The 21253-nt window shown below is 44.6% G+C and overlaps 1 protein-coding gene across 3 annotated transcripts in view; it reads left to right on the top strand.

Annotated features, from left to right (window-relative positions):
* Positions 1-7496: 7496 nt before the first annotated feature.
* The window catches only part of LOC138392139 (signal transducer and activator of transcription 5B), a 61673-nt gene continuing 47916 nt past the window's right edge, over positions 7497-21253 (top strand). For 2 of the 3 annotated variants that reach the window (XM_069482550.1, XM_069482554.1), the window contains exon 1: positions 7824-7952. The gene's annotated coding sequence lies outside the window, so the exon portion shown is untranslated. Of the gene's footprint in view, positions 7594-7823; positions 7953-21253 lie in introns of those variants that run through there. The other variant, XM_069482552.1, reaches the window with a different exon arrangement.

Raw genomic sequence — 21253 nt, 5'->3', positions numbered from 1 at the left:
TCATTCTCATCTGCCTCCCTCCCTCCCCCCACAATTCCTGCTTGGATCTGCCCTTTTCTCTTCATTCTTCCGCCCCACGCCTACTCTCCCTTCTTGCCCCTCACTACCTCCCCCTGTTTCATTCTTCAGAGAATAAATGAAGTTTAAAGCTGCAGTAGCCAGAATGTCTGGGTTCTCCCCACCTTCCATGTGTGGTCACAGTGTCTTAGTTGGCAGGATCACGAGGAAAGGAATTGAAAACTGTAAGGGGGTGTGTGGAGCATTTAGGGAAGCCTTGCTTCCCAGCCGCTCTGCAGGGGCTGAGAAGAGGAAGCAGAGTCCCTCCCCGCCTTCCCCTGTTCTGTGAAATGGATTGGACAGGGGAGGGTCAGACACAGAGCTAGGGGCTCACCTGGAATAAGAGTCAAGTGTCAGAGCCGGATGTGACCATGAAGATGATTTTACAAATGGGAAAACAAAGGCCAGGGAGGGGAAGTGACTTGGCCAGGGCCACACAGTCTGTCAGTGGCGGATCCAAACTCACTGCCACATGATGGGTGGGCCCCACTTGGTACCTGTAGCCTCCAACCTTTGGACAGATATGGAAGTCAGTTGATGGGAGCAAACTCCTTGCATTTCCAAGTCCTCTCAGCCAGGTCTGGAGGGCAGAGGACCACCTTGGCCATGCACTCACATCTGGGCACCTGGGAGTTGGGGTGGTGTAGGGCGTCCACTTAAGAGTGGGGGCCCTGCCTGCCCCCTTCCAGGCAGCGGCCTCTCCAGACTCCTCCCCCGGGGCCTGCAGGGGCCTGCTGCTCCAGTGGGCAGCCCCACCCACCAACATCTGGCTGGGTTGGGTTTGGCTTGGCTAGGGTGTGGGTAGTTTTGGGTCCTAAAAATCTAGCACTGAGGTGCCGGTGAACAGAACTGGAAGGGTTGGCCTTATAGGGTGTGCATTAGTGTCTTCAGAGCCTGCCTGTGCCCCGCCACCCTCACCCTGTGTCCAGCACTGCTCCCCAGGCCAGCTGCTGGCTCTCCCACATTCGGTCTCTGTCTGTACAGCCCTGAATCCCCATGTCTTTCGTGGCATGTTCCCTCCTCTTGCTTTGATTCTTTCTCTCTGGGTCTCTGTCTGGTTCTGTGTTTGATTCTGTCTGGGTTTCTCTCCATTTCTTTGTGCTCCTTCTCCCTTTGAGACGCATTTGGGAAGGGGAGGAGCTGTGAAGCTTTCCCAGGATGGGCAGAGGGCACCCTTGGAGGAGGGACGGGTGTCAGAGTTGGGTTGGGGGCAGAGGTGACTGTGGTCGTGGCTCCGGATAACACAACTACCCGGATATGTCAAATTTGGGGTTTCTTTGCTTTCAGTCCCCTGTTTTGGTCTCTGCTATTTCCCACCACAAAGCACCCTGGTGGTTTGGGGGGACCAGGCTACAGAGGAGAAAACAGGCCTAGGGGATGGGGTACAGGAAGATCAGAAACTGCCTAGGGTCTGGCTGAGCTGGGGTCCGAGGCTGGCCTCCTCGCCCCAACTCCCCTTCACCCTCAATTCTAAGTCACAGCATTAAGTGGGGAGTGAGGAAGGATTAAAAAAAACTTACAGGAATATATTCCCCCAAAGATGATTGACCATATTTTATTAGGAATACTACTAATCCAAAGACACCCCCTGCCTAGTCTGCAGGTAGCACTCTATATACATATCCTGAACTGGATCGGGGCATATTTGTATACAAACATGGTTGGACTCCTCTACTCAACTGGTGTTTGGCAATCAGGGCCAGAATCAGCCCCGTGGGTTAGGGCAGGAAAGACACCTGGCTAAAGCTGTCTGGCCAGTAGCGCACAGCTGGCACCAGGATCCAAGTTGCTCTGGTCTTGGGCAGGGACTTAGGACAATCTTTCTAAACTTCCCCAACCCCAGCACATCCCTGCAGAGGTCTCCTTTGGCTGGGCTAGCCCAGAGTTGTTCTATGGTGTGGAGCCTGGCTCCTCCCTCCCCACGCCCGCCTATGCCCCTGCTCTGTTGAATGAGGCAGTGTGACCTATATGAAGGTGGGTTTGAGTTTATGGACAAAGAGAAGAATTATCCCAAATCCCTTTTCTGCCCTGCCCTTGGAGACCAGGTCTGCAGATGCCCATACCCTGGGAAGAACAGGTAGAGGTCACCTTGACCTGACCTTCCGGGGTGGTCGAGGGAGTGGTACAGAGATGCCTTTGTTTCTTCTGCTCCAAGTCCCTTCTTTAAGGAGAGTTCCTGTTGCGTGGGAGCCAGAGGGAGGTGAGGTGGGGGTGAAGGGGCTTCCCAAGAAAGCTGGAGGTTTTCCAGGAAGTATCTCTTTGCCTGAGGCAGACAGGGGAGAGCTGAAGCCCTAGGGCTCTTAAACATCCTGCTTCACCCCCACCTGTCTTTGCTTGGATGTCCACCTCCATCCAACCCCCACCCCCAAGGCTCCTAGAAGTGGGGCCGGAGGCCCATGCTCAGAGTACACACTACCTCTGAGACCAGACCCTAGCACCTCCCCGTAGAAATGCTGTCCCCATTCTTGTCCTTGAAGACAAAGCAGGACCTAGGGAGGGTGTGTGTACACATAGAGAGGAATTCTGTGTGAATTTGGGGGAGGGGAAGGAGCTGCTGGATCGGGGGGTGAAGCCTGTCCCCACCTCTGTCCCCTGTCCTCTACTACTCTTCAGGGAAGTCAATTTACAGTGAAGTCACCAAGAGAACACAAGGCCATCCTGCCTGAGGCATAGTGACTGTCCTCCGTTTCTGGGAATAGCGTAAGGGGAGGGGTGTGGGACTGGACGGGGTGGGTGGGAGGGGGAATCTTGCCTCCTCTGCCCACCTGCCTTGGGGGAGAGGCTTGCAGGCGGGGTTCTGTCTGGACAAAGAGAGGAGGGTGCGGCGTCTGTGCTGGGGGCACACTGCCTGGCCAGCCAGGTGGGCAGCAGGAGCCCACCCTTTGCAGTCCCTCTCATAGCAAGGCAGGCCCAGGAGCCGGGGGAGAGGGCGGAGGGTGGGCAAGCAGAGCCGGCAGCGCGTGGGACTGGCCACTGTCCTGAGCAGCCCTGGGCCGGGGCTGTCATCCTCATCCACGATGACTGTCAGTCCCCTCTTCCTGCTAAGCTAGTTTCTCCTTCTTCCAGCCAACAAGAAATCTTTTATGCCGTGGCCAGCCCAGTACTGACCTCAAGCCCTCCGGGGGTTGTGCGGGAGAGGGCTACCCATCTCCCTCCTTGCCGCCCCCGCACTCTGCCACTTTCCTTTGAACTGGAGGGGGTTCTTTTCTTACATCTCTGTTTTTCATCATTCCCTGGTTTCTTAAGTCTCAGACCCACCCACATCTTCCATGCTCTAAGCCTCAAAAACGGGCCCCCCAGCCCCAGGAGCAAGTGGAGGATATGCGTCAAAATGAAGACTGGGCCAGGGCTCGTGCCCTCCTCTCTGGTGGTGGCCTGGTCTCCGTTTGCTGTGGAGAGTGCGGCCCTCCCTTCACCCCGTGCTTCAGCCAGGCACCTCCCTCTCACGCTGACCTCTCAACTCCGAGTCTTTACCCCTCCATTCCACCTACCTGGAAGGTCCTCCCTCCCTCGGCCACCTAGTGAAATCCTCCTCGTCTTTCATAGGGTCAGTGTGGCCTAGAGGAAAACACAAGGGCTTTGGAGTCATTAGGTACAAACCCTAGCTGTGCTGTGTGATCTTGGATCAGTGAATCTGCCTCTCTGAACTGAGCATCCTCATTTGTAAAAGGAGGACACTGCCAGGATTACTGTTAAGACTTGGTGCCTGGCACATAGTAGGTGCTCAGGGACATTAGCCAGCAGAGCCAGGCATGTTCTCCTCTGCCCTCAGTCCCATCTGCATTGCAGGCCCCTCCTTATGGAGTTAACTGTTAATAGTTGCCTGAAGAGCGGTGTCCTACTGCTTGTTTGTAACAGAACTTTCATAGATATTTTTGGATTAATGAAGGTCCCTAAAACAGCCCAGGGCTTCCCAGAGCTCTGACCGTTCAAGGCAGACTCCTATTCACTCACCACAACCCACAGCGCCCAGAAGGCTCTCCCCGCTGCCGCCCTGGCCTCTGCCTGCCTGGTCCTCCTGACCTGCTTCTCCACCCAGGCAGCCTCATCTTTGCCTGGTGCTGAGCTGACTTTTGAGTTCTTAACCTGCCTGGGAAGCCAGCAAGACACTGGCTGGAGTGGCACTCTGCTCTCCTCACCAGCCCTGCCCTCCCTGGATGATGCCACATTGCCCCGGGACTCTGGGTGGAGAGGACATGGTGGCCCTGTCCCGGGAGGCGGGGTTGGGGGGTATCCTCAGGCTTTCTGGAGAGCCAACTGTTTGGCTCTTGCTGGAAGGGAGCCCAGACAGGTGAGGCACACGGGAGCAAGACTGGGAGCAGAGCACGTAAGGATCTCCAGGTGGGGAGTCCTGCAAGGACCTGCACATGCTTCGCTCACATCCCCACCCCACCCCTCCCCTCAACGTTCCTCCTGGCCCAGCAAACTGGCTGGGATTGGGCTGAGGGAAAGAGAGAGAAAACGCTCATTTATCCAGTGCCTTCCATTAGCCAGGCACGGTGCTTAGCGGCTTTCACAAACACTCTCTCTCTACTTTTCCCTTTTAAAAAAATGTCCATTTTAGTAATGCTTTCATAGGCGGTACATGCACATAGTACAAAACACAAAAGATTCAAAAGGCTATACAGTGAAAAGTTAGTCTCTCCCCGTTCCTGTCTGCCAGGTCGCTTCGGGAAGGTCAACATCAGTTCCTAGGGCCTTGTGTGCACTCCTAGAGTCTATGCATTTATAAACATATATTGTACTTTTCCTCCTAACTCTAACACATGAGGGGAAACTGAGGCCCTGCGAGATATTATGTACTTTGACCAAGGTTGCACAGCTAGTAAGTTGGCAGAGCTGGAGTTTGGAACCAAATCTAACTGTAAAACTTGGCTCTTCTCACCACCCATGCCCTGGCAGAAGTAAGCCTGGTATGACAGAGCCCCTCCCAAACCACTGGCTGTGACAAAACTCCATTCTGAGGCCCTGGAGATCTGAGGTCTGTGTTGAGTGTCCCATGCCTCCTCCCCTTGGCTGCGGGGGCCTGTACTGACTTATCCCCACATGGAAGGACTCATCCTCACATGTGCCCTCCCTTGGCTAACATGTGGCCGGCGCTTCCCTGGGGCCAGCCTGATTCCTGAGATCCCGAGAGGTCTGCAGAGGGAAGCCACATTAGTGTGGATCTCTGGTCTCTGGCTAGAGGGGATCATGGTTGTGGTTTCAATTACGTTCCCAGAAAATGGCCTCATGATCTCCCTGTGGTGGGGCAGGAGTGAGGGAGGGTGTGACATAGGGGAACTGCCGTCTGTTGGAGCCACATGTTCATCCATGAGAGAGAGGGGAAGAGGCTGTAGCCAGTAGAGGAGCATAGGGCCAAGGGCTGTGCACTAGACTTCTAGGCTGATCCTTCAAGCCTGTTTCTCTCCTGGGTCAGGCCACGGTGGAATAAGAGACGAGACCCTCCTGAGGACATCTCTGCATCCCCAGGTATCTCCCGGGACCTTTCTCTCTGGGTTCTCTGCAGGGTCTTTCAGGATCCTAGTTTCCTGTCCAGTTTCTTCCTCTCTGGGACTCCTTCAGTGTCATGTATCAGTCTGATTTCCCCTCGACTTAGAGGAATATGTCCCTGAGGCCCAGAAGAAGAGGGTCTCACCCTATCTGAATTGTCAAGCAGAGAGAGGTAGGTGTTGGACCTTCCTTCCTGTCCCAGGATGACAACATTCTGTCTTGCTGAGGTAGTCGTCCAGAACATTCCATCTTCCATGTCTGTGCACACAGCCAGCCAGGTCTAGCTTGGTGCCTAGTGATCAGTCAGGGATGCACTGTGAGATGCAGGAACAAAGAGGCACGTGAGCCCCACCCATCAGGACACTTAACCTAGCAGCCCTGGTAGCTGGATTGAGTCCTAGAACTTGGCCAGTCTTAGGAAGAGGTTACTAAAAATAACAATGATGATAGTTAACAGCTATACAATGCTTTGTAGCATTTGAGGCACTTTACTTGTATTAACTCAATTCTCATGATATAATGAGGTAGGTACTATTACTATCACCACAGTACAAATGAGTAGAGGCAGAAAACTTGTTCAAGGTCACAGGGCTCAAGGCATCGAGAGAGTTTGGTTTTAGACCCTGTACTCTGAATGACTACAGAGTCCTTATAGTTTCATTTCCATTCCTGGAGCATAGGATTTGTTCCATAAATATTATTGGGTGTCTTTTGTGGGCAGGGCACAGGTGGGGGGATTTAAAAGTGAGTGGGGATATTGTGCCTGCCCTCGTGGGGTTCACGCTGCCCGGAGCAAATGTCATGGAAGGGCAGGCAGCAAGAAGGCAGGACATTCTGGGCAGAGGGAACAGCATGTGTGCAGGTATGAAAGCTTACAAGAAAGAGAAATGCGGTGCACAAACGTCCAAACATCTTGGGCAGTGACTGTCAGAGGGGTTGCCAGAGAGCTCGGGGCTGGTGCATCTGTCCAGCTTCCTGCTTCCTGCTCCCACCTCCAAGCTGCCTGCACCTACTCTGTGCAAAGCACTGTGCCAGATGTTGTTGGCCCAGAGTGTGGGACAGGAGCAGTAGCCTGGGTGGGGGAGAAGGGCTTTGTGATCGGCTACAGACACAAAGACCTTTGTGGTTGGTGTTATTCTGGAGGTGAAGGGAAAGCTGCTGGGAAAAGCTGCCAAAGGAGGCTCATGGGAGAACTTGGCAGCTCTTGGTTGGACATGAAAATTTTCAGCTGGACAACCTGTACGAGACTGGAGGGAAGGGGTACTCTGTGTGTGTATGTGTGGGGCTGGGAAGGGGTCCTTCTCCCTCTTTTGCCCCCTGCAGCGGGCTTTCTGGAGCTTTGATATGTCTTGCTTTGGTGCTGGCCCTTGGAGGGTTGCCAGGGAAACTGTGGGCCAGCTCTGGAGATGCAGCTGGAGGGGAGGAGAGTGGGTGACTCAGGCTGCCTTCTCACACACCGCAACCCCCTCCCCATGGCACGGGTAAGATCTCCGAGACTCCCTTCCCTTGGATCCTCCGAGGTGACCCTGCTTATTCTTTCTTCTCTGGACAGACCGGTCTCCCCTGCAGCCCTGACTGGTGGGAGCTAGCAAGGTTTCCCCAGGGAGGGAAATGGCCCCAAACGCCCCGGTTCCCCATAGATTCACCCTGCAGCAGTAGACGAATCCAATCGGCCCAGACAATTGTGAACTGCTGTGTCCATGCAGGCTTTCCGCCTGCCCGCCCGTCGGCCATCCATCCGTCCGTCCGGGTAGTAAGCGACAGGAGCCCCGGCTAAGACGCCCTCCCGAGTGCAAACCCGGGATAATTATTGATCTGGGGTGCTGTGGACTTCTGACCTCCGCCTGGGAGGGAGAGGACCTGGAACGCGGGCCTCGGCCCCGGGGGAGGGAGGGAGGCGGGCCGCGGAGGAGGGCCAATCATCAGGGCCCGGGCCCGCCGGTGGTGGTCGCCCCTACCCAAACACAGCAGCATGCGCCTGCGGCCCCGGGGGCCCGGCCGGGGAGGCGAGCGGGGAAGCCATCCCACCTCCGCGGAAAGAAGGTGCGCGCGGCGCCGGCCCCGCGGAGCGCGCCGAGGGGGTTCCTGGTCCCTCCAGGGCGGCCGCGCAGGGGGCCCGAGGGACCTCAGGGCTTGCGGGCGGAACCAGGAAGCGGCGCGCGCCGGCGTGGGGCGCGCTCGAGGCTGCGGGCGGCGCGCGCCCCCGGGCCTCCGCGCGCGAGCGGCGCGCGCGCGCCCGTGGGCCCCGGCGGGAGGAGAGTCGGCGGCCGGAGCCGTCACCCCGAGCGGGGACCGAGCGCAGCCTACTACGCGCGGGGGCCCGGCCGAGGGAGGGAGCGAGCGGGAGGGCGAGCCGGAGAGCGGGGCCGGAGCAGCCGCTGGCGCCCGAGGGGCTGAGCGAGGTAGGAGCCGCGGGGCGAGCCCTGGGCCCGGGGCCCGGGCAGCGAGGCCGGGGAGCCAGCCCGGGCGGGGCCCCGCTCTCCAGCCGCCGAGACGCCCGGCAGGGCCGCGCCGCCGCCATCGCTCCCCGGGCGGCGAGGCGGCCACAGTGGCTGCTCGCTGGGTGAGGGGTGCGCTGGGGGAGAGGGGAGTGGGGCGGGCTGCAGGCGAGCCGGGGGACAGTGTTGGGGCGCGCGAGGGGGATCGGGCGGACGCTGCGGCGGGTGGAGGGTGTGCAGTATGCAGACTGCGTGCGCGTGTGTCTGGGTGGGTGTGCGAGGACCCCCGCGCTGAACCCCTAAGAGCGAAGGGAGCTGCTGTCGGCCACCTCACACCTTCATGTTGCCATTCCGAATAGCCCGTGTCGTCTCACTGCTTTTTTTTCTTTTTTAAAAAAGAGGTGCCTGTTACTCCCGGGGATGAGTTGAGCCTAGGGGTGCCCGGTGCGGTGGGGGGTATCAGCAAAGCTTCCAGAAATAGTGCCTTATAAGGAGTCAAGACAACAAATACGAACATTTTGATAAGGCTCCGGGGGGCGGGACCCCACATCAGGACCCGCCAGGCCTGGGCTTGTACGTGTGACAGTGGGATGCGGTGTTGTAGTTGTTTTTTTTAGCCAGGGATAAAGAGTAAAAAAGTGCTCCTGGTGTCGAGGGTAGATATGGAGAGTCGAAGGGGAGTCGTTGTATCACAGAGCTGGTCTGAGGCTAAAGGAATCTGGCAAGATGGTCAGGGTGACCAAAGAGGACAGAACTTGCATGGAGCAAGAGGCGTTTGCAAACACTTGTAGCCAGCAGTGATGGGAAAGGCACAGGAGCAAACAAGTGCCAGCTTTTAGGAAGGTGGGATTAATCAAAACCACAAGAATTTGAAAGGCTCAAAGAGATAACGGATTTTGTCTTTCCCGAAGAGCCATGCCCACTTCTTTTTCTTCTTGTTCCCTGTGATCCCGTCATACCTTGTATTGAATAAATAGTGCCAAAAGTGGGTCATAGAATGTTAGAACTGGAAGGACCAGAGCGATTATGCCACATTCTTTTATTGTACAGATGAGGAAACTGAGGCCTAGACCGGTGGACTGAGTGCCCTGCTCAGTTGGCACAGTTGTCCGGGCAGTGGTTCAGGGACTGAAACTTTTCCGACTCTCAGATCAGCGCTCTTCCCACAGCACCGTGAAGTATATAGATCTTTGTCTGATCACGATTCCATAACTTTTCTCTGGAATGTCCTCGGGGAATGCCCCTTGAAAGGGCCAGTGTGTCGCCAAATATTACACTGGGCTTATGTCATTTTTTCAGTCTTCAAGTGGTGTTTATCGTCTGCTTGTATCTGAGGTTTCCAAAGTGATTGGATAGCCTCCTGGGCCGTCATAAGCCTTCAGCTGTTGAATCTACATTATTTTAAATAATTTTGTTATCGTTCAGTTAAGATAATAGAACTTTGTCTTTCCCCCCAACATCCTATCATTGTTCATTCATTGTTTGTAGTATATTGTTTCATATGCATTGCCTTTAGTTCCTAGAGGCGGATATATTTTATTTAGTGTGCCTTTTATGCTTTTCTAATTTCATTTTGTAACCCTATGAACGTTGAATTGGTTCTGATCATTTCAAATAAGGAGAGTCCTATCGATTTGTTTTATTTTAAGGCTTCAGGTTTTTTGCTTGTTTGTCCATTTGGTACCAGTTTCCATCTCATGGAAGATCACAGTTGTTAGAATTGATACGGCTAAATGGGAAAGGGGGCTGCTGATTTTAAGAAAAATTTACTATGTGACAATTTGCCATTTCTGTCATATTGAATTAAAACAACACCACACCTTTGGTCAGGTAAGTGTTATCGAGTAGATGACTTATTTTCTGTAGCTTCTGCAAGATGACAATTTGAAGCACCAGGTTGAGACATAGAGAAGGAATGGAGAATTTTTGTTGTGTTTTGTTTTTTAAACCATCAGAAAAAAAAAAGAGAGTTGATTTCTATCACCAGCAGTTTGGTTATTGCATAACTTGGAGCTAAACTGCACAAAATCTTTGCAGTACACCTAATTTAATAAATTCTCCCACCTTCTCTCCAGCCCTCATCTTTTCAGTATTTGTATTTTTGCTAACAGGATATTAATAGGGATTGCGTTAAGAAATTGAAGGTGGATGTGTTTCTTAGATGTGTACTTCATGATACGTTTGGTAGCAGGAGAAAAATGTGCTATCATCGTTTGGAGTGTTACAACATAAATATTTTGGTCAATACTTCCTATCTTGCTCTGACTTTTCATCTCCATTTTCTTCCTCTCAATTGATTTTGTTTTTATTTCATTTACATATCCAAAAGCCACAAAGACTAAAGCTGTCATGTATTGCTTTTTTGGGCACTTAATGTCAATTTTTTTCAAATTATATTATTGTTACTATTCAAGTCTTTTGTAATTTGTGTTAGGCTTATATTTATGAATATGCTTTTTGTAGTTTATTTGGCTTGTTGTTATGTAGGTAGGTGCTACAGGTGGTTTGATCTTATTGTAAAAGGAAGATGTTATAAACAGGTGAATAACATGATGCAGGTTGACTGTAGAATCAAAGGAAGCCTAACTACGTGCCCTACAAACACGTATGTATCTCCTAAAGTTATTCACATATTTCTGGATATTCTAACTGTCAATGACACATTTCCCCCTTGTATTAGAGTGTAGCTTACGACATTATTCCTACAAAAGGAAAGAAAAAAAAACCCAGTTTTTATGATTTTTTTTTTGAGCATTTGCAACATTGTAAAAAGCTGTCTGACAATTTCAGGTTACTGAGCTCTTCAGAAGACTGTCCTTTTACTATATAATAAAGTATAAAAATACTTTGGCTCTGGAACTTAATAACGTTTAAAAGTTAGCTCTGAAGTATCACTGTCCTCAAATATGTGATGTTTAAAGGAAAAATAATTTTTTTAACCTGAGCTTTGTGAATAGAACTGTTCTAAAATCAGAAGTGTTTTTTCCCCTGCAATGTTGGAAACAGAACAGTTTTATGCTTATTTCTGGGAATAAGAAAGTCAAATTTAACAATCTAGTTTCCATTGAGCAGACAGTTTTTTGTACATTTAAATTGTAAGCATCACAGTGATAAAACATTTTTAAAATTGTGTTTACTCTTAATCATAGTGGCCTTATTTGAAGTTAAAAAAAAAAACTTCAAATAAGGCCACTATGATTAATATTGACATTGGATGTTTTATTAATGATGATCCTTTACTACTGAAAGACTTAAGCCAGTGTGGAGAAGATTTTACGTATCTAAATCTATGATCTTTTTACTAATCAAAACAGAGGAGTAAGTTACAGGTGTTATATTTTTAGTTGGTTGAATGAGACCCTCACTTTTGGTGGTTTCAGGGTTTTAGATGATGTTTTATTACTTTTGTTAGTTTTGGTCACACCCATGACTTCCTTGGAAGGTATCTTTGAGGTTTGGTTTCCTTTTTTTAAATGGTAATATTGGGGTGGGGGTGCTTCCTGTTTGTATTTTCAAAATTAGGTCCACATGTTAACCTTCTTGTAGTGTCACATTTTTATTTTAAACATATAAAGACAAACATCAGATACCATGTGGTTTGTGTTTGAGACCCATTGTACCGCTTCACGACAGCTTTACTGAGCTAAGCCCGAATACCCAATCTGGAAGGCAAGACATCCTTAAATCTTTCACCAGCTCTCTTCAAGGTCTAACAGCCTTGAAGGAGTCTTAAAACATCAAGAACAACAATAACAACAACAACAACAAAGGCGCAATTAACAGAAAAATGGGGCCGTTGCTATCTGTTTCCTCCCAGGTACCTGGAAAACATACAGCACTAACATAGAGTTGAAACATGTTATGTAGAGCCTTGAAAGTCAGAGCTTTAAAAAGGAACTGCCCTCGGTTTATATGATACAGAATCCCGTGTATTAAACAGTGGCGATAGCAGGTTTTTTCTGAACTCACCTGAAAACCATACACAGTGTCATGGAAGAGTTAAATAAGAACAAGGAGAAATTTAGGGTATGGTAGTAGAATTCTGGAGGAATGCACTTCAGCCTTACAATTCTTCCTTGACCCTCCCGGATAATTTTTAGGTGGTAGGTCACTTTTAATAAAAATGGTGGAGAATGAGTTATGTGGAGCCTTGGGAAGTCTGTATAGTATTGTTTCCCTAATTAAAGCCAGTGGTCTTTTCCTGGCCTTTAATTCAGTTTATTCTAAGAAGGGTAATGTCTAAATAGACTCCCAATTGGATTGGTGGTATTTATATGTGTTTGCAGTTTAGGGGCAGTTTACCTTTTTGGCCTTTAATTCACTTTATTCTAAGAAGGGTAATGTCTATTTAGACTCCTGACTGAATTGGTATTCAAATGTGTTTGCAGTTTAGGGGCAGTTTACCTTTTCGAAATTTTCTTTTGGATTACATTACGAAAAGCAGTATTGCGGTAGCATGGTGCACAGCTATGTACAGTGCAATTTGCAAGTGAAGTTAATACTTGGAGTATCTTAACCTCCCCCCACCCTAGTAGTCAAGAAAGGAGAAGTTGTAATTTGTCATATACACGATATTTTCTTCTTTGGGTTTACCCATAGTAATTATGTCCATTTTCCCGTGGATTATACCATTCAGATGAAAAACACATGTATTGATTGATAAAGAACATTTACCTTTTTCTACCTACTTTTGGAAGCTACCTTGCAAAATCTGCAAAATTCATTCTCCATGTATTCTTCCATTACCTTTGGCACTCTGAATAACCTTTTTTTTTTTTTTAATTATTTTTGCACATTTCTATTATGAAGAGAAATAGCTCCATATTGGGTATTCAGTTTTTTGAGGTGCTTGTGCTGACTCATTTTTTAAAATTCTACTAAGATATAGAGCATGGTTTGAGAGCAGCAATGAGATTCTCAGAAAATATGAAAACTTTCCTTTCTGACTAGAGAAAGGTTGGGGAAGACAAGGGGAAATACATCAATGAGCCAATCAATTATTGTTGTTTGTTGGGATTAATTTGGTGACTAATATTTTCAATGCCCATCAGGCTAGTAAATGCGAATTTGGCTTTACCCTGCAATGGTAACAGGACAAACCCAAGAATTTTCTAATACTGCTCGTTTCCCCTGGTAGGGGATTTCTGTGCATCTGGGAAATCAAGCCAATGTTACCAGTAACAGCCACATCCATGATTTCTATTTAAAATAACTATTCACCACTATGGGCTCATCTGGGAAGATACTAATTATAGAATAATTCTTATGCCCTCTTTCAAGAAGTGAACAGAAAATTAATTAAAAATACTTCAAGTTATGTTCAAAACCCAGAGTTTGAGAAAATGTTCCAATGCCTTCAAGTATGAAGATAGTAAAAATAAGACCTAATGCTTGCTGTTTACTTACCGTGTGCCAAGCAGACTCTGTTGTCAGCTCTTGCCATGTTTTAAGTCATGATCCTCAGAGGAGTGGGTTCTCTTCAGATAAACAATGAAGAAATGGCCACAGAGAAGTTAAGTAACTTCTCCAAGGTCACATTTTTGGGTCATGGCAGGGCTGGATCCAGACCCAGGCAGAGCCAATTCCAAAGGCTGCATCCTTAACCACTGCCCTGCAACTTTGTAATAAGACATTTGATTTCTTTAAGGCTTATATTTGTTTATTTGTATTCCAAAATGGACTCTGTTGTTTTTAATAGAACATATTTTTATGTTTGGGATTTTTTTTCCTTATGTTTATGGAGGTGGTGATAAATATTTTCCCCATAATCCTGGTAGAAATGATGTTAATACAGAGAAAGTCTTCATTTTTATTCTAAGTTGTCTTAAGTTGTTGTTCTAGTAGTGTTACCATATACATCATAGGGGAAGTGCTATAAGCTGTCTCCTTGGCCTCTGTTTACAAACAAAAGGATCATTTGCACCAATGGAGGGGGTTCATGTTGATATACACACCTGTACTGAAATCCAAGTGTCCAGCTCATTTTATTTATAACTTTATTTTGAAGGGATTTATGGTGTATGCTTATTTTATTGAAGCTTTTTAGGGCTACTAATTGTGATTTCTGAGATAGACTTAAGGTGTTCACTTATTAGGCTAATTTTTAAGGCAACTGACCTAATTATTGAGTGTCTGGAGCTCTGCACAGGCTGTTAGAAATGAGTCTCAGAAATGTATTCGCTTTCATGTATAATGCTTATTTTCTCTCAGCACTTTTCCTTGGGGTTGGATTGTGAAGTTAAATCTTGGAGACAGAATTTACAACACTTAAAGTGTAGTAATTTGAATTTTGGAGATCCAATCACAGACAAGAAAAACTTCAATTCCCTGTGCAGAGAGAGAGTATAACTTGTTCAAATAAACAGAGGATGTTAGCTTCCAGGATTGTCAACTGTCACCTTTGACCAGGGTTGAATTTTCTGTGAATGTTGACAGAAGTTACAATGTCAGTGGAAAAAGCTTAATGTGGGGTATCTATAACTCAGAATTTCCTTATGTTTGTGTCAGTGAGATCCTACAATTAAAGCTGTTTTTTTTTTTCTATGTCTGATGAGTTTTAAAAGTCTTCAGTGGGGTTTTCCAGCCTTTAGGTGAGGGTAAGTAAGAAAGTTTGTGAAAAGTTTGCGTTGTCTAAAATTCATAGCCTATAGCTGGTAGCAAATCACTATTTTTGGAAGAGTGGGATTTTAAAAATCCAGCCTGGGCTAAATGTCTTAAATAAGCTACACATTCACAAATGTCATTGTAGCACATATAAAAGGCAATTGTTGAGTATTTAACCTCTTAAGGTACCAAAAGTTGGAATTTACCAGCTTTGTAGCATAGCAGTCTATAAGATATTTATAGTTTCAAATAGGTAAAATGTTCTCTTAGAAATAATGTTACTTCTATTTTTTTGTTATTTTTGTTTAATGTTTAATCTTTGGGTCATCTTTTAGGCTTGGGAAAAGTAGCAAATTAGAGATCTACAGAAATATACAGCTCTTTACAGAGTGAAACAGTTCACCCTGTGCATTTGTTTTTAGGACTTGTGATCTGTTTCTCATAGAAAGTGAGGGAGAATTATGTATAGTGAGAATTAGATATTGTAGAGCCTTACCCCAGAAGGTCTTGAAGGTTTAATATGTAGGGCTACAAAGCAACTAGTCCCTCTTTTTGTATTTTTATCTTTTTCTTTTTTCCGTTATGTAACTATAGTCAAGCATTACTTAACAACAGAGATATGTTCTGAGAAATAGATTGTTAGGGTGATTTTGTCATTGTGTGAACATCATAGTCTATACTCGCACAAACCTAGATGGTATAGTCTACTACACATGTAGGCTACATGGTGTGTAGCCTGTTGCTCCTAGGCTACGAACCTGTACAGCATGTCACTGCACTGAATATTGCAGGAATGGTAACACAGTGATTAGTATTTGTGTATCTAAACATAGAAAGGATACAGAAAATACAGTATAAAAGATAAAATTAAAAAGTTACACCTGTATAGGGCACTTACCATGAATGGAGCTTGCAGGACTGGAACTTGCTCTGGGTGAGTCAGTGAGTGAGTGGCGAGCAAATGTGAAGGCCTGGGAAATTACTGTACACCTGCATTTCCCCAACCCAGGGCTGTGGCCCTGTACCGGTCTGTGGCCTGTTAGAGACCGGATTGCAGAGCTCTGCCGCCTGGCCCCTCACCCCGCATCCATGGAAAAATTGTCTTCCATGAAACTTAGGAACTGGGAGGGGGCGGCTTGTGACGGGGGGCGCAGCAGGAGGTGAGCAACAGGCCAGGAAGCAAAGCTTCATCTGTATTTATAGCCGCTCCCCATAGCTGGCATCACCCCCTGAGCTCCGCCTCCCCCCTCCCCCCAACCCTGTCTGTGGAAAAATCGTCTTCCATGAAACCAGTCCCTGGTGCCAAAAAGGTTGGGGACCACTGCTGTACACTACTGTAGATTTTATAAATACTGTACATTTAGGCGACACTAAATTTATTTAAAATTTTTTCTTTATTCAATAATAAATGGACCTTAGCTTACGGTAACTTTTTTACATTATAAACTTAACTTTTTTCAAATTTTTGAGTCTTTTGTAACAACACTTAAAACACAAACATGTATAGCTGTACAAAATATTTTCTTTATATTTTTATTCTAGCTTTTTGCTATTTTTAAAATTTTTTATTTTTTGCTTTTTAAACTTTTTTGTTAAAAACTTAAATATAAGCACATGCCTTTGCCTAGGCCCACACAGGGTCAGGATCAGCAATATACATTGGCTTCCACCTCCACATCTTGTCCCACTGGAAGGTGTTCAGGGGCAACAACACACACGGAGCTGTCATCTCCTAAAGTAACAATGCCTGCTACTGGAATATCTCCTAAAGGACCTGCCTGGGGCTGTTTTACAGTTAACTTTTTTAAATATATAAGTAGAAAGAGCACACTCCAAACTACTAATAAAAAATGTAGTATATACATAAACCAGTAAATCATCATTGATTATCATTACCAAGTAGTATGTGCTATACATAATTGTATGTGCCATACTTTTATGTGACTGGCAGTACAGTAGGTTTTTTTTTACACTAGCATCACCACAAACATGAGTGAGACATATCAGATTGTGATGGCTATGACGTCACTAGGGGATAGGAATTTTTCAGCTCCACTACAATCTTATGGGACCAGTCGTATACACAGTCCCTTGTTGATCGGAATGTCCCACAGCGCGTGACTCTGTATATGGAAACAATAAATATAGAAATGTAGTCGTGTTTTAAAGATGAGTTTATCTTGCAGTGAGCTTAAATAACACGTGAAAATATAATACTAGTTTCTTTGTAACGTATATAGAGATTGGCATTTCTTCTTAACTATCGAAGCTATCAAAACAAAATGGAAGGCTTTGGCTTCCTGAATGACATGGCTGTAATTCACATGCTGAGTTGGTGATGAAGCATGATTCCTTGACTTTGTAAGGCTAGAGAAAACATATGAATTTTTTTTTTTTTTTCCTGAGACAAGGTCTTGCTCTGTTGCCTGGGCTGGAGTGCAGTGGTGTCATCATGGCTCACTGCAACCTCAAAATCCTGGGTTCAAGTGATCCTCCTGCCTTAGTTTCCCGAGTAGCTGGGACTATAGGCACATGCCACCATACCTGGCCAATTTTTTCTATTTTTTGTAGAGATGGAGTCTTGCTCTTGCTCAGGTTGGTCTCTAACTCCTGGTCTCAAGCAACCTTTGCACCTCCCAAAGGTTAGGATTGTTTTTGAGACCCTATCTCAAAAAATAAAAATTAAAAATAAAAAAACTAAAAGCAGTGTTGATTGGGACTGTGGGAGAACCATACTCACTGGTCAGGATGTAAATTGGTGCTTTTCTTGGAGGGCAGTTTGATATAAGTACTGAGGGCCTTAAAAAGTGTTATACCCTTTGACCGAGCAGTTAAATTTAGGTGAATTTTGTTCCAGGACATAATGCAAAATATATTCAAAGATTTGTATAAAAGGATGTTCTTCACAGTATTATTTAAAATAGCAATGGATTGGAAACAACCTCAGTGTTCTGTGTTAGAGGTTTAATGCAGAACATTTATTACATCTATATATATCTATACAATGGAATACTGTTCAACATTTTAAAATTGTGTTATAAAAACAATATTTAATGACTTACATAAAAGTTTGCAATATGTTACTAAATGAAAAGTCCAATTACAAAACAATCACATAGTTGTTCTTGGAAAAAAGAATAGGCATTGAAAAAGGATTTCTTTTGGGTTGTGAAGTTCTAGGGGGGTGTGTTTATGTGAGTGTGTGTGCTTTCTGATATCTTTCCATTTTTCTCTAATAATAATGGAGAATCATTTTGTAATCACAAAAAAGTTATTTTGAAAAAGGATTTTGTATATTTATTTATCTTAGAATGCAAAACCTGTTTTTTGTTTTCAGTTAGTGTTTTCATTTTAGGAACAGAAAAATGAGTTGTTTGTGATGTTTATGTTAAATATTTGGTATGGTATACTGTTTATGCTTTTGTTTTTTAAGAGACAAGGTCTCACTCTCTTTCCCAGGCTGAAGTACAGTGGCATCATCATAGCTCACTGCAACCTCAAACTCCTGGGGCTCAAGTGATTTTCCTGCCTCAGCCTCCCAAGTAGCTGGGACTGTAGGCCTATGCCACCATACCCAGCTAATTTTTAAAATTTTTTGTAGAGACAGGGTCTCACTATTTTTCCCAGGCTAGTCTCAAAAACTCTTGTGCTCAAGCGATCCTTCTACCTTGGCTTCCCAAAGTGTTGGAATTACAGGTGTGAGCCACTACATCTGGCCAGTATACTGTTATGTGATACCTTTGGTTGAAGAACTGTATTGAAACCATCCTAATTGTATTTAACATTTTCAGAGTTAAAATAATTTCAACTTGAGGACTGAGTTATTTCTTATATTTGGTGGTATGTCCTGTATTTTTATATAGAAGCTAATGAAGAATTACATTGTTTTGTACATATAATTAAAGAAATTATGTTGTTTTATATGTATATATGCTTTGCTAAGTTACCATTCATTTCATGTTGGAGATGTGTGTTTGCGGGGTTTTCTTCAACTTTTGAAAAAAAATTTGGCCTAGTTTATTTTAACTTCTTGCAACTCTGAACCTTGTATTATTTCAATATATTTTCTGCATTTGCTTTAGTACTACTTTCTTCTTCCTCATGATACCTATGAAGGCTGCTAGGCTCATGGATTTCTTTTTCTTATAATTCCATTAGTCATACTTAATGACTTCTCTAAATGTTTATTATGGTATTCATTTGGGAATATCTGGTAAAGGAAATCTCTAGTGAAAGATACTTTCTCTCGGGTATATGTCATTGCTAATACCAGAGACTTATGTTCTGTCTTAATTAAATTCACATTAAACAGTTTCTTTGTAACAAGAATTAGCGTTTAAAAGCATTTTAACATTTTAAGGAGTTCAAAGAAGAGGAATAAAAATAAATTACTAGTTGATGTTTTAGGAGAATTCTGGAGCACAACTATTTAGGTCTGATCACTTTGCAGCAAGTAAAATTACAACCTTAAAAAAATATATATATATATTTTTAGCCCAGCAGATCTACTTATTTCATGTAAAATTTAATTAAGTAAAAAATCTACCTCAACTTGGATTGTGCCTTGTTATTCATTGCAGTTGAATTGCCATAACAGAATTTTATTTTAAGCCAGTTTGAGGTGTACTAAAACATAAAAGAAATCATATGGTCATTTTAGTGCTTTTGAAACCTAAATCCATAAGTAGTTAATTAAGATGCATGAAGTAAATAAGTATTTTTATATATTAAAGATAAAAGTATAAACATATATTGCTCAATATGCCTACATAAACGAATCATTCTGTTGATTTTTGGTTCTTTTTTGCTTTTTAGTGCTTACCTCCTGAAAGTGTGATCATCTCATTTAATTCAAAATTATGTTTTCCTTTGGTTTCTGTTCATTTACAGGTGCTGATTTTCTTTGTAATCTGTTTTATCAGTATATTATTGTGACCATTTAGAATAATCCCCTTTCTTCTCTATGTATCTGAATCATTTTTGCCAAACCATGAGATAATTTTAAAAATCATGTAAATTTAGGGCCTCATATTTGGCACAGTGTATTTCTTTTCTTTTCTTTTCTTTTCTTTTTTTTTTTTTTGAGACAGAGTCTCACTCTCCACCCGCCCCCCCCACCCCCCCATCCCCCAGTAGACTGCAGTGGTGTCTTTGTAACTCACAGCAACCTCAAACTCCTGGGCTCAAGTGATCCTCCTGCTTCAACTTCCCGAATAGCTGGGGCTACAGGCATGAGCCTCCGCGCCTGGCTAATTTTTTCTACTTTTGATAGAGATGAGGTCTGGCTGTTGCTCAGGCTGGTGTCAAACTCCTGGCCTCAAGGGATCCTCCCACCTCCGCTAGGATTACAGGCGTGAGCCACCTCGCCTGGCCTCACAATGTATTTCATAATAGGGCATCAGTAACTTATAAAACATTTTAAAAATTAATATATAAGATGATTTATTACTTCATTTAGAACTAGTTACTTGATTTTGTTCTAGTCTTTGTCTGCTTTTGAGAACTTGGATATCATCACCAAGATAAGTCTGTTTCCAAGACCATAAATCTTAAGGTTAACTCTATTAAAGGATCTCAAATTCAAAAGATTCAAAAGACTGTTAAAAAAATTACTTTTTTCAGAAGTTAATGATGTTATTTTGTTTGAAACTCTTTAATCTGCTTTTTGTCTCTTAGCTGCTAGAGGAATTTTTGGGGTTGTGTATATGCCAATGTGTTTAAAAATACTTCCAAAGTGAGTAAAGAAATTTATTCCAAAATGTTATGGTAATTGGGCTGCCAATCAAGTACTTAGTAAGTACTAAGTAAGTATTTGTTGATTAGTGAGTGAATGGGCTATACAATCACTTGTGCTTTCTAAGGCCAAGTTAGGCAACAACTTGGTCTGTTAACTGTGTGTGTGTGTGTGTGTGTGTGTGTATACATATATATATATATATATATATATATATGCAGGTGGTTCCTAACCATTTAGGGATTTGGGGACTTTTCAAGGCTCTATTGAAACCATTGACTCTTCCCAGTAAAATATACTTACACATAAAATTTTGCATGCATAGTAAAGGATTAATGGACTCCAGTTAAGATCCCCTGGTATAAATAATCAGTTCTCCATTAACAAAATTAATAGAGGTGGGGGAATATGGAGAAAAGATAACAAATAGTCTAAATTTATGATTAAAACAAATCTCTAGTTTGATCTTGTTTGGGGGCTCAGTAGGGACTTGTTTCCCTGGAACCTCAATAAATATCAATCTACTTCAACATTTTTAAGGTCTGTATTCCACTGTATAGCCCTAACATAATTATAATTAATCACTCATATCTATTGATAGATATTTAGGTTGTTTTCAGTTTTTCACTTTTATAAACAACACTGTGATGCTGATTCTTAGGCTGAGTAGATTTTTTTCACATCTCCTGACTGTAAGTTCTAGAAGTGGATTTGCTGAGTCATTTGGATAAACAGTGCCAAACTGCCTTTCCAAAAGACTCATCCCAGGCTACTTGCCCACCAGTATACAGATGATGGCCATTTCCCCATGTCCTCCTTAACCGAGTATTGACAACTTTTTCATCTTTGCCAGTCTCTCACATTTGTTTGTATTTCTTTGATTTCTAGCAAGGTTGGAAATTGCTTTCATATGTTTATTGACCATTTT

This window comes from Eulemur rufifrons, chromosome 9, assembly GCF_041146395.1.
Source record: "Eulemur rufifrons isolate Redbay chromosome 9, OSU_ERuf_1, whole genome shotgun sequence".
NCBI lineage: Eukaryota > Metazoa > Chordata > Mammalia > Primates > Lemuridae > Eulemur > Eulemur rufifrons.
This window is presented reverse-complemented; position numbering and strand designations above follow the sequence as displayed.